The sequence below is a fragment of the Pinus tabuliformis genome, chromosome 5_1 (assembly GCF_031772625.1).
Source record: "Pinus tabuliformis cultivar Carrire ecotype Pingquan chromosome 5_1, CPIR1, whole genome shotgun sequence".
Classification (NCBI taxonomy): domain Eukaryota; kingdom Viridiplantae; phylum Streptophyta; class Pinopsida; order Pinales; family Pinaceae; genus Pinus; species Pinus tabuliformis.
Window position 1 is genome coordinate 370,142,744 of NC_142305.1, and position 9,120 is coordinate 370,151,863.

A 9,120-nucleotide genomic window follows, 5' to 3' on the forward strand; every position below is an offset into this window, starting at 1 on the left:
ATATAAATATGAATTTATAATTTATTTTATAGATTTACTTTTATTTATTTATTTTAATTTATACTTTAAATTTATTTATTCAAAATTTAATTGTTCTATAATTTAGAAATATTAAATAAATTAAAAATATATATATTTTTAAATTGATTTGATTTTTTCTATAAATGAAAAGGTAATAAAACATTATTATCCAAAACTTCATATGAACTTTCCATGAGTACATCCAAGAGCAAGTTGTGAAAAACAACTACCAATAGTTACTTAAAGATTTCAAGTGACAAGTAGGAAAACAACTACTAGTTGCTTTTAGGTGGTGGGTTTTATATCTTCTTCATAGAGCTCATGGAAGCCTTTAATAAAACATCAGCTTCGCTCAACCTAATATACCATCATTATTTCATCTAAAATTAGCTAAGGAAAAAACATAGAGAGTAACGACCCTCCATTTTTCACTGGTAAAATGCGAAAATCATAATTTAAAAGGAAATATTAAATAAAATAACATGCATGTGGACCTCATGCAAGGGAGGCCCTTGTCTGAGGCCCACCTAGCATCTCCACTAAACTCTCACACTTACTAAACTACTTACATTCCAATTGCCTACATTCTTGACTAACCGAGCAATATCCATAATGAACTGTGTCTATGGTTGGGGTCAGTGGACTACTACATAAGGTCACAAAGTGGACAACTATAGTTTAGTTTCCCATGTTATCATAAATAAATGGATCTTTCTCTTTATTTTGTGGATTGTAGGTACCATTCCATTCAACATACCGAATGACCAAAGCAAACTAGTATTGTCTTATTACCATGCTCAGATTCTATGGTTCTATTGCCTCTAGAGATGAGAATGGTAATGCCAAAAATGCACTCTGCAAAGTATTGGTTTCCTATTAGCCTTTATTCAGGAAGCTTAATGATCTGATTCGTAAAATTAGCTTTTGTTGTGCTAAAATCCCTTTTCAGAATATATTAAATACGCTTGAGGATTTACGAAATTATTTGCAAGTTTAAACATGGGTTTTTGAGTTCTTTTATGTAATTTTTATGTGAACATCAACATAAACAAATGATTGAACAAAATATTATAACAGACATAAACAACACCATAAACAGTATCACTGTAGCACATGATGAAGGAGTTCACCCCTCTTGGGCTACGTCTCCTTGGTCTAGCTTCCAATGTCTTGGCACTCTCTATTATGCTCAAAAGTGTGAATACATGAGTTTAAAATGCTCAGAAAGCTCTAAAGCGTGTTTCAATGGCTCCAGAATGCCCAAAAATGCCTGTGTAGCGTCTTTTTTCTCTTGATTTGGTCAAAAACTGAATAAGTTATTGCCTTTCCCAATATTCTGCTAATCATACCACAAATTCCCCAAAATTTGGCACCACCCTACAATTTTGCCCCAAGACACGCTCAGAGACCGACAATTTCACCGAAAATCAGGTGAAACTGTCAGACACGTTAAATGTCCTCTAATGCCTTATTTCTGAAAATGTGTCCACATGGGGGGCCATGTGCCTGAGGCTAAGGCGAATAGCTCGCCCCAGCCATCCGGCCCCCCACACTACTGATCAAGTGCTCAGAATTATGCTCAAAAATCAAAGTTGTCAGAATGGTGTGGAACCTAAACGACCACATAGTGCTTGTCATCCTGAATCTGGCGCAACTCGTTTCACGCGAAACAGAGTCTGTATGACTCCATAAATGAGTTCTGTCCACTTTGTCAGACAGGCAAATTAAAAAAAAAGGACATCCCAGTTAGTAGTATGTACTACCAATGTGGCACTGGTTGGGCAGGGTTTGTGACAGTTGACTTGGTCAAAGTTCCCTCGGCAAATTGGATCATGCCAATTGGCATGTTGGTACTCGTTGAAATTCACGATTTTCTATGGTGGGAACGATGGACAACCACAGGTTGACACGTGGCCCAGCCGGAGGCCGCCATATGGCAGCCGAGGTGGCCACCAAAATGTTTTTATAGACTGGGTGGAGGTAGTGGGGGTTGAACCCACGACCTCCCAACACAAAATAGATCTCAATACCATTGCATCATGGGGTTGTCACTTAACCTTATTGAATGAACCCAATATTTGAACTTTATTGTCACAATGGTTGGGGGGTAGAGTGGACTTAATCGTCCCCCATGTGAACACCCGCGTGACTGCCAGCCTTAACCGCCACTGCCAACCATCATCGCCTGACCACCAAGACCTAACCGTCAAAGGTCTCCACCATGTGAACATTCGTCGTCGACGGTTATGCTAACCACCAAATCCAATGGTCTCCAAACCACCATTCAAACCGCCCTTCCAAACCACGCAATGTGACCATGTATTGGAATTTAATGTAATTGTTGGTGGGTTTTAATGGGCCAGTTATCGGTGTGACAAATCTTCCTAAAAATTGGGGAAAGTGTACCTCTGATAGCAAAATTTTAGGCAAATTTTCGGGTTTGTTACTAGATTTTGGGCAAAATGTAGAGCGAATAGTGGGAAAACTAGGAGAGGTCATAGATTCTCTAGTTTTAGACCAAATTGGGTGTAGAAAGAGGCTAGGTAGCCATTTTTGAATATTCTAGACTCACTGGAGCAGGTTTTTGAAGTATTTGAGCATTTTAAGCACATACTTTTACACATTTTAAGTATAATAGAGAGGCCCAAGCCATTGGAAGTTGGAGCAAGGAGACATAGATGAGGAGGGGTGAACTCCTTCATCATGTTCCTGTTGTGATGTGTTTTTCATGATGTTCTGTACATTTTTAGGTTGTTGTCCAGTATCTTATTTATGTTAAAATTGCTCATAAAATTAACACAAAAAATCAATTTTCACTTGCAAAACTCATGAATCCTTAAGCACAAGAATAGTATTTTGTTTCTAATCTTAGGAGGATCTTAGCACAGTAAACTAAGATTCTTAATCACATCAACTTCTCTCCATTGGTTGTCATATTGTGGTGGTGTGACCAAGGGCCAACTTGCTGTGGGCTGGCCCCTCCCTAGAACTGGCACGCCCATAGTCTTCAAATATAGTCTTGAAATATAGGTTGACCCCTACTACCTCTGCCCAGACTTGACCCATAATTTTGGTTCCCTCGAGGCTACCATGTGGCGGCCTCCAGTTGGGCCATCTGTCAGCCCGTGGTTGGCCACAAATCTATCCAATCAAAATGCTAAATTTCAAACCATTCAAAGTGCCACATACACTTGCTCAGTCAGTGCCACGTCAACAGTGTGCACTGCCGACTGGGTGTCAATTTTTTGCAAAAAATCGCATGTTTGGGAAAGTGAACAGAAGATGATTCTAGGAGAATACGATGTCTGTTTTGGGTGAAACAAGTTGCGGTAGATTTAGTATGACGAGAGCTATGCAATCATTTAGGTTCCATATTGATCATACAACTTTGAATTTTGAGCACCTGATCATTCCTCCCCACTAGAAGCCTTTTGGACCCCAAAATATCACTTTCAGTTGTCTAGAAGGTGAGGGTACAGTTCCCTCACCTTTCCAGTCTTGATACATTCATCATTGACTTGGAACTTGTGATCTACCCGATGCTTGTCGTTCCTTGCTTTGTACTTGCCTCTTCTCTTTTCAAGCTGATATTGCATTGTTTGATGTACCTTTTGGAGTCGTTCAATGAACTTGTTGGCTTCGTCCAGGTTACCATCAATAGAAAGATCATTTTTACCAATATGATACAACACATTATGATGCAAATGGTAAACAAATTCCTCTACTCGATTCCCTTGACTCAAGCTTGAATGTACATCTTGAAATTATGTATTTTTTTGATCATAAATTTCCTGTAAAACAAAATGATGCTCAAGGGAAGTAGTTATACAAATTATAGGCCTAGAAAGAATATCAAAAAACTTGTCTCTTATACTTTTCTTATTCCTTTTGACCAGGTGGAACAATAGAGGAAAACCCGTCCAATGAAGGTGTCTTTGTCACTGCAACTTAGTCACTGAACCATTAAAAACTTCTAAATGAAATGAAATGGGCATACCATATTGCATAAAGACTGCACCCAGGGCATAGTTGCATACATCAACATTAAACTCATATGACTTTTTCAAGTTTAGAAGAACAAGTATAAAGGTTGAACTGATCTTTTTTTTTAAAGCATCAAATGCCTCTTATTGTTTTCCTCCCCATAGGAAGACCTTTTTCACAACTACCAAAGAATGAAAATGAGCTACAATAGAAGGAAATTTAAAGAAAATTTTCCTCCAACATTGGGCTGCTCCCAAAAAACCTCTTATCCAAATAACTATCTTGAGCATTGACCAATCTATAATGGCATCAATCTTGGAGAGGTCTAACTTCAGCTCACATTCTCCAATATTATGGCACAAGTACATCAAAGAAGTTTTACATAACTCATAATTTGACATCTTCAATAACAAATATTTTTTACTTACGACATGAAGTACTTTTCTCTCACACATGAGATGTTCATAATGAAATTTTCTGAAAATGAAAATGTCATCCAAGTAAACTATCATGTCTAGAAATGATTTCAATACATTTTTCTATGCATGAAAGTAGAAGGATCATGGAAAAGACCAAAAATAAGAACAAGCCATTCAAACAAACCTTGTTTGGTTTTGCATTAGGGGAGTTTTGAGGTCTAAAATGGGCCTCCTAAGCAAATTACAAAATAATAGTGGAAATAATAAAATAAGATTAGATTACATCATCAAATTTTAGAGAGAAAAAAATAGATTTTCAACTCGTATTTTCAACTTATCTCCCTATGGGTTTACTCAAATTTTGAGTGGAAACACTCGTTCGATGAAAATTTCGATTCCTCATCTAAAGAGTACCCATATTTCATACTTTCATGGTCCCTACTACATGAAAAATCAGAAATACATGAAAAATGTGATTGCAATCATGTTTTTTCATGCATTTCTCATTTTTAGTGTAGTAGGGTTCATCGAAAGTATGCAACATGCGTATTCCTTGGATGAGGAATTAAATTTCGCATCCAACGACTACTCCCACTCAAAATTTGAGTAAAATCTTAGGGAGATAAGTTAAAAATAAGAGTTGAAAAAGTAGTTTTATTATTTTATTATTTTCTAATCGTTTTACCTTTTTACTCCAAAAATGGTGAATCATTCCCCATGGTTGACATCATCATCTTGAATCCTATTGGTTCTTATAAGGGTTAATTTGGATGTACATTTTTCTTAGGATGCCCATTTTATACCTCAAAATTCTCCTAATGAATGTCGTCTTCCATATATCTCCTTCAACAACTCTACTTGATGATAGCCACTAGTTGAGTCCCATTTAATGAAATGTGTTTCATTATTCTTGGACACCAAAACAACAGGTGCACCACATGGTGAAGGAGATGGTTGGATGATTTTTTTATTCAACAACCTTTGGATTTTCTTTGTTATTTCCGCACTTTCCCTTCTTGACATCCAATGCATGTCAATGTTAGGAAGTAAATACTTTTGCTACAATGGGATTTCATATTGGATTCTCCTCTTGGGAGGAAATCCCTTTGCTTTTTGAAAAACCTCATCATCGTGGTTAACTACTTCAACCAAATCAATTTTCAATTTTATATTACAACCATCAAATTCTTCATAATCAACATTAGCATTGGATTTGATCATAAGAAGCACTAAATTCTTGCTTGGATTCACTAGTATTTTCATTTTCCCTGCATTAAGTAATGAAAGATTTAGTTTCTTGCGATGCGCTGTCACAATATATTCCACACCATCTTTGAGCAAGTGGTATTTGTTTTCATGACGACAGAAGATTTTTTTCTATTGTAGAGGTAAGGACTACCCAAAACAATTCTTGAAATATCAAGCGCTACAATGACTAATTCAACTTCGTTAATGAAGTTTGTTGTGATTGCAACCCAAAGAATACATTTTATTGTAACCTGTAAGTTTGTGTCCTTGCATATCCAACCCAATGGATATGGATAGGGATGTAAATTGGTTTCAAGATTCATTTTTTTGACTAACTCTTTAGATATCAAGTTGGCTTGAGACCCATTATCAAATAACGTGCCGATTTGTGTATGTTTTGAGATTACCCTCACATGAAATAATTCAATCCTTGTTTCTTCATTTTGGAGTACCCCTGTGAAAATATGATATACTAGTGCTAGAAATGGATTCTTTTCTTTTTATACCCATGGCTGTAATTTTATTTTCATCACCCAAATCAGATCCCAAATCCTCTTGAATGATGGCAACTATATTTTCTTTTCCTTTCTTGTTGAATTTCTTAGGCCTCATCTCAGGATGAAGCTTCCAACAATTAGCTTCATTGTGGCGCTCTTTGGAACAATGTTTACATATTGTTTTCTCTCCTTCCTTTTTAATGGATGCATTTTTCTTTCCTTTGAAACCATTTTTTCTTTACCCTTAAATGGATTTTTACTACCCTCTTCTGGAGTGTTTTTCTGTCTTGCCTCAAGATGAGTGGCTTGCACACACACCTCATCTATATTATTGGGATTAAACATAAGTAGTATGCCTAAGGTAACTATGTAATCCCCCTATGTACTTCAGAAATGTGTCTTGTGATTGTAAATCTACACATAACATTAGAGACCTTTTTCTAAATTCTTGGGTGTCATCTTGAAAATTTTGACCTTTAAGATATCTAAAGTTCTACCAATTCATGATGGCTCTATCCATATAAGCTAGGGGGTAGAATTGTATTTTAGTTGCAGGAATGAAATCAGACCAAGAAATTGAGATCTTACCTTGTTTTTTATCTCTTCTTGTGTCTTTGGTTCCCACCATACTAGTGCTACACCCTCCATTCTCAAGGAAGCTAATTGAGTCTTTATGTCATCCTCTTGAAGGTTTTGAATTCTACAATATACATTCAACTAATGAACTGAATTGTCAAGCTACTCTGCATTCACTTCACCATTATACATGGGCAGTTCAAATTTAACATCAAGTTTTAATAAGAGCGATTTACTAGTTCCTTTTGAGGTATGTTGATGAGTATGAGTAAGGATTGTGTTAGTGGAAGAGGGTGAAGATGTATGTGAAGAAGAAGATGATGAAAATGGTGGAGAGGGTGGAGGTTTACCTCCATTTTCATTACATCCTTCTGAAGAACCTTCTCCTCTGGGAAGTTTGGAACTTTCACCCTGTAGTCTAGTATTCCTCTCTTCATAGAAGACCTTCACCATCTTTTTCATATCAAAGAAATACTTCCTGAAGACCTTATCATCCTCTATCATGTTTGTAGGTTGTCCTTCATGACACATGCTCACTAGAGTCTCAACTACAACTTAAGGAAGAAATGGTGATGGATATTGTGGCAACCTTTCCCTCCTTCCCTTTGACCCAACTTCAGGGCTTTCAACCAGCTTCCCTTATCCTCTCTTGATTTTTAACCTTGTAATCATCACATTCACTTGCAAATAGTTAAATCCTTCTTGCACAAATAAAACCAAGAAATCTTATACCAAACTTGATCTGATTGGGAAAATTAGTTTTTGTTGTGCTAAAATTCCTTTTGAGAATATATTAAATATGCTTAAGGATTTATGAAATTATTTGCAAGTTTAAACATGGGTTTTTGAGTGCTTTTGTGTAATTTTTATGTGAAAAATAGTATAAACGAATGACTAAACAACAACTTATAACAGAGATAAACATTACCATAAATAGTGTCACAACAAAACATGATGAAGGAGTTCACCCCTCTTCGGCTACATCTCCTTGGTTCAGGTTCCAATGGCTTGGACCTCTCTATTATGATCAAAAGTGTGAATACATCAGCTTATAATGCTCAGAAAGCTCTAAACCTTGTTCCAATGGCTCCAGAATGCCCAAAATTGCTTGTGTAGCCTCCTTTTACACTTGATTTGGTAAAAAATTGAAGAAGTTATGGCATTTCTAAATATTTTGCTAATCGCACCGCAAATTCCCCAAAATTAGACACCATCCTACAATGTTGCCCCAAAACGCACTCACGGAGCGACAATTTCGCCAAAAATCAGATGAATTTGTTAGATGCGTTAAATTTCTTCCAATGGCTTATTTCCAAAAAATATGGCTAGGTGGGGGGCCATGTGCCCGGGGCTAAGGCCAACGGCCTGCCCCCTCCAACTGAGCCCCCGCACTGCTCTCCGTCAGTAGTTTTATTATGGTGGTGTGACTAAGGGCTGACCCCCTGTGGATTGGCCCCTTCCCAGAAATGGTGCACCCATATTCTTGAAATATAGGTCAACAACATAACGGTTAAGAAAAAAAATTGATGGCATATTGGCAAAGGCTTTGGACTTGTTGTGTGAGGTCGCGATTTGACCCCCACTTCCTCTGCCTGGACTTGACACATAATTTTGGTGGCCCCCGGGCTACCACGTGGCGGCCTCCAATTGGGCCAAGTATCAGCCCATGGTTGGCTACCAATCCATTCAATCAAAACATTGAATTTCAAAACAATAAGAATATGCCACTTGGCACAATACCATTCGCTGAGCCCATTGACCATTCAAAGTGCCACATAGACTTGCCCAATCAGTGTCACGTCAACAGTATGGACTGCTCAATAGGCTATCAATTTCTTTCAAAAATTCACCTATTTGGGAAAGTGAACAGAACATGATCCTCATAAAATATGGTGTCTATTTCACGCAAAACAAGTTGCGCCAGATTCCAGATGATGAGTACTACGAGGTCGTCTAGATTCTATACCGGTCTGAAAACTTTTAATTTTGAGCTATTTTTTGGGCACTTGATCATTTAAGAAGATCATGTGACATGCAAATCAAGAGAAATGGTATGTTAGAGGTCATCTACAATGGACAAGGGGTTGTATTTTTTGAAGCTTCCATGAATTTGACCATCGAAAAATTCCATTGTGTCAAAAATTTTGCAAGACTTGGAAGACACTGTTGTATAAGGTCGATGTTGATAACTTTGTGGGAATTCCACCGTGGGTGGTTCAGGTAACTTTGTCTCCTATTCAAGAAACAACTAAGTGTATATATGTATTTGAATGATCTGTAACATTCGTTTGTCAATGTAGGTCATGCGAATGAGATCTGGAGGGTTTCTTTTCTGTGTGGGATTTAGCCACTGCTTGTGTGATGGGCTTGGAAGT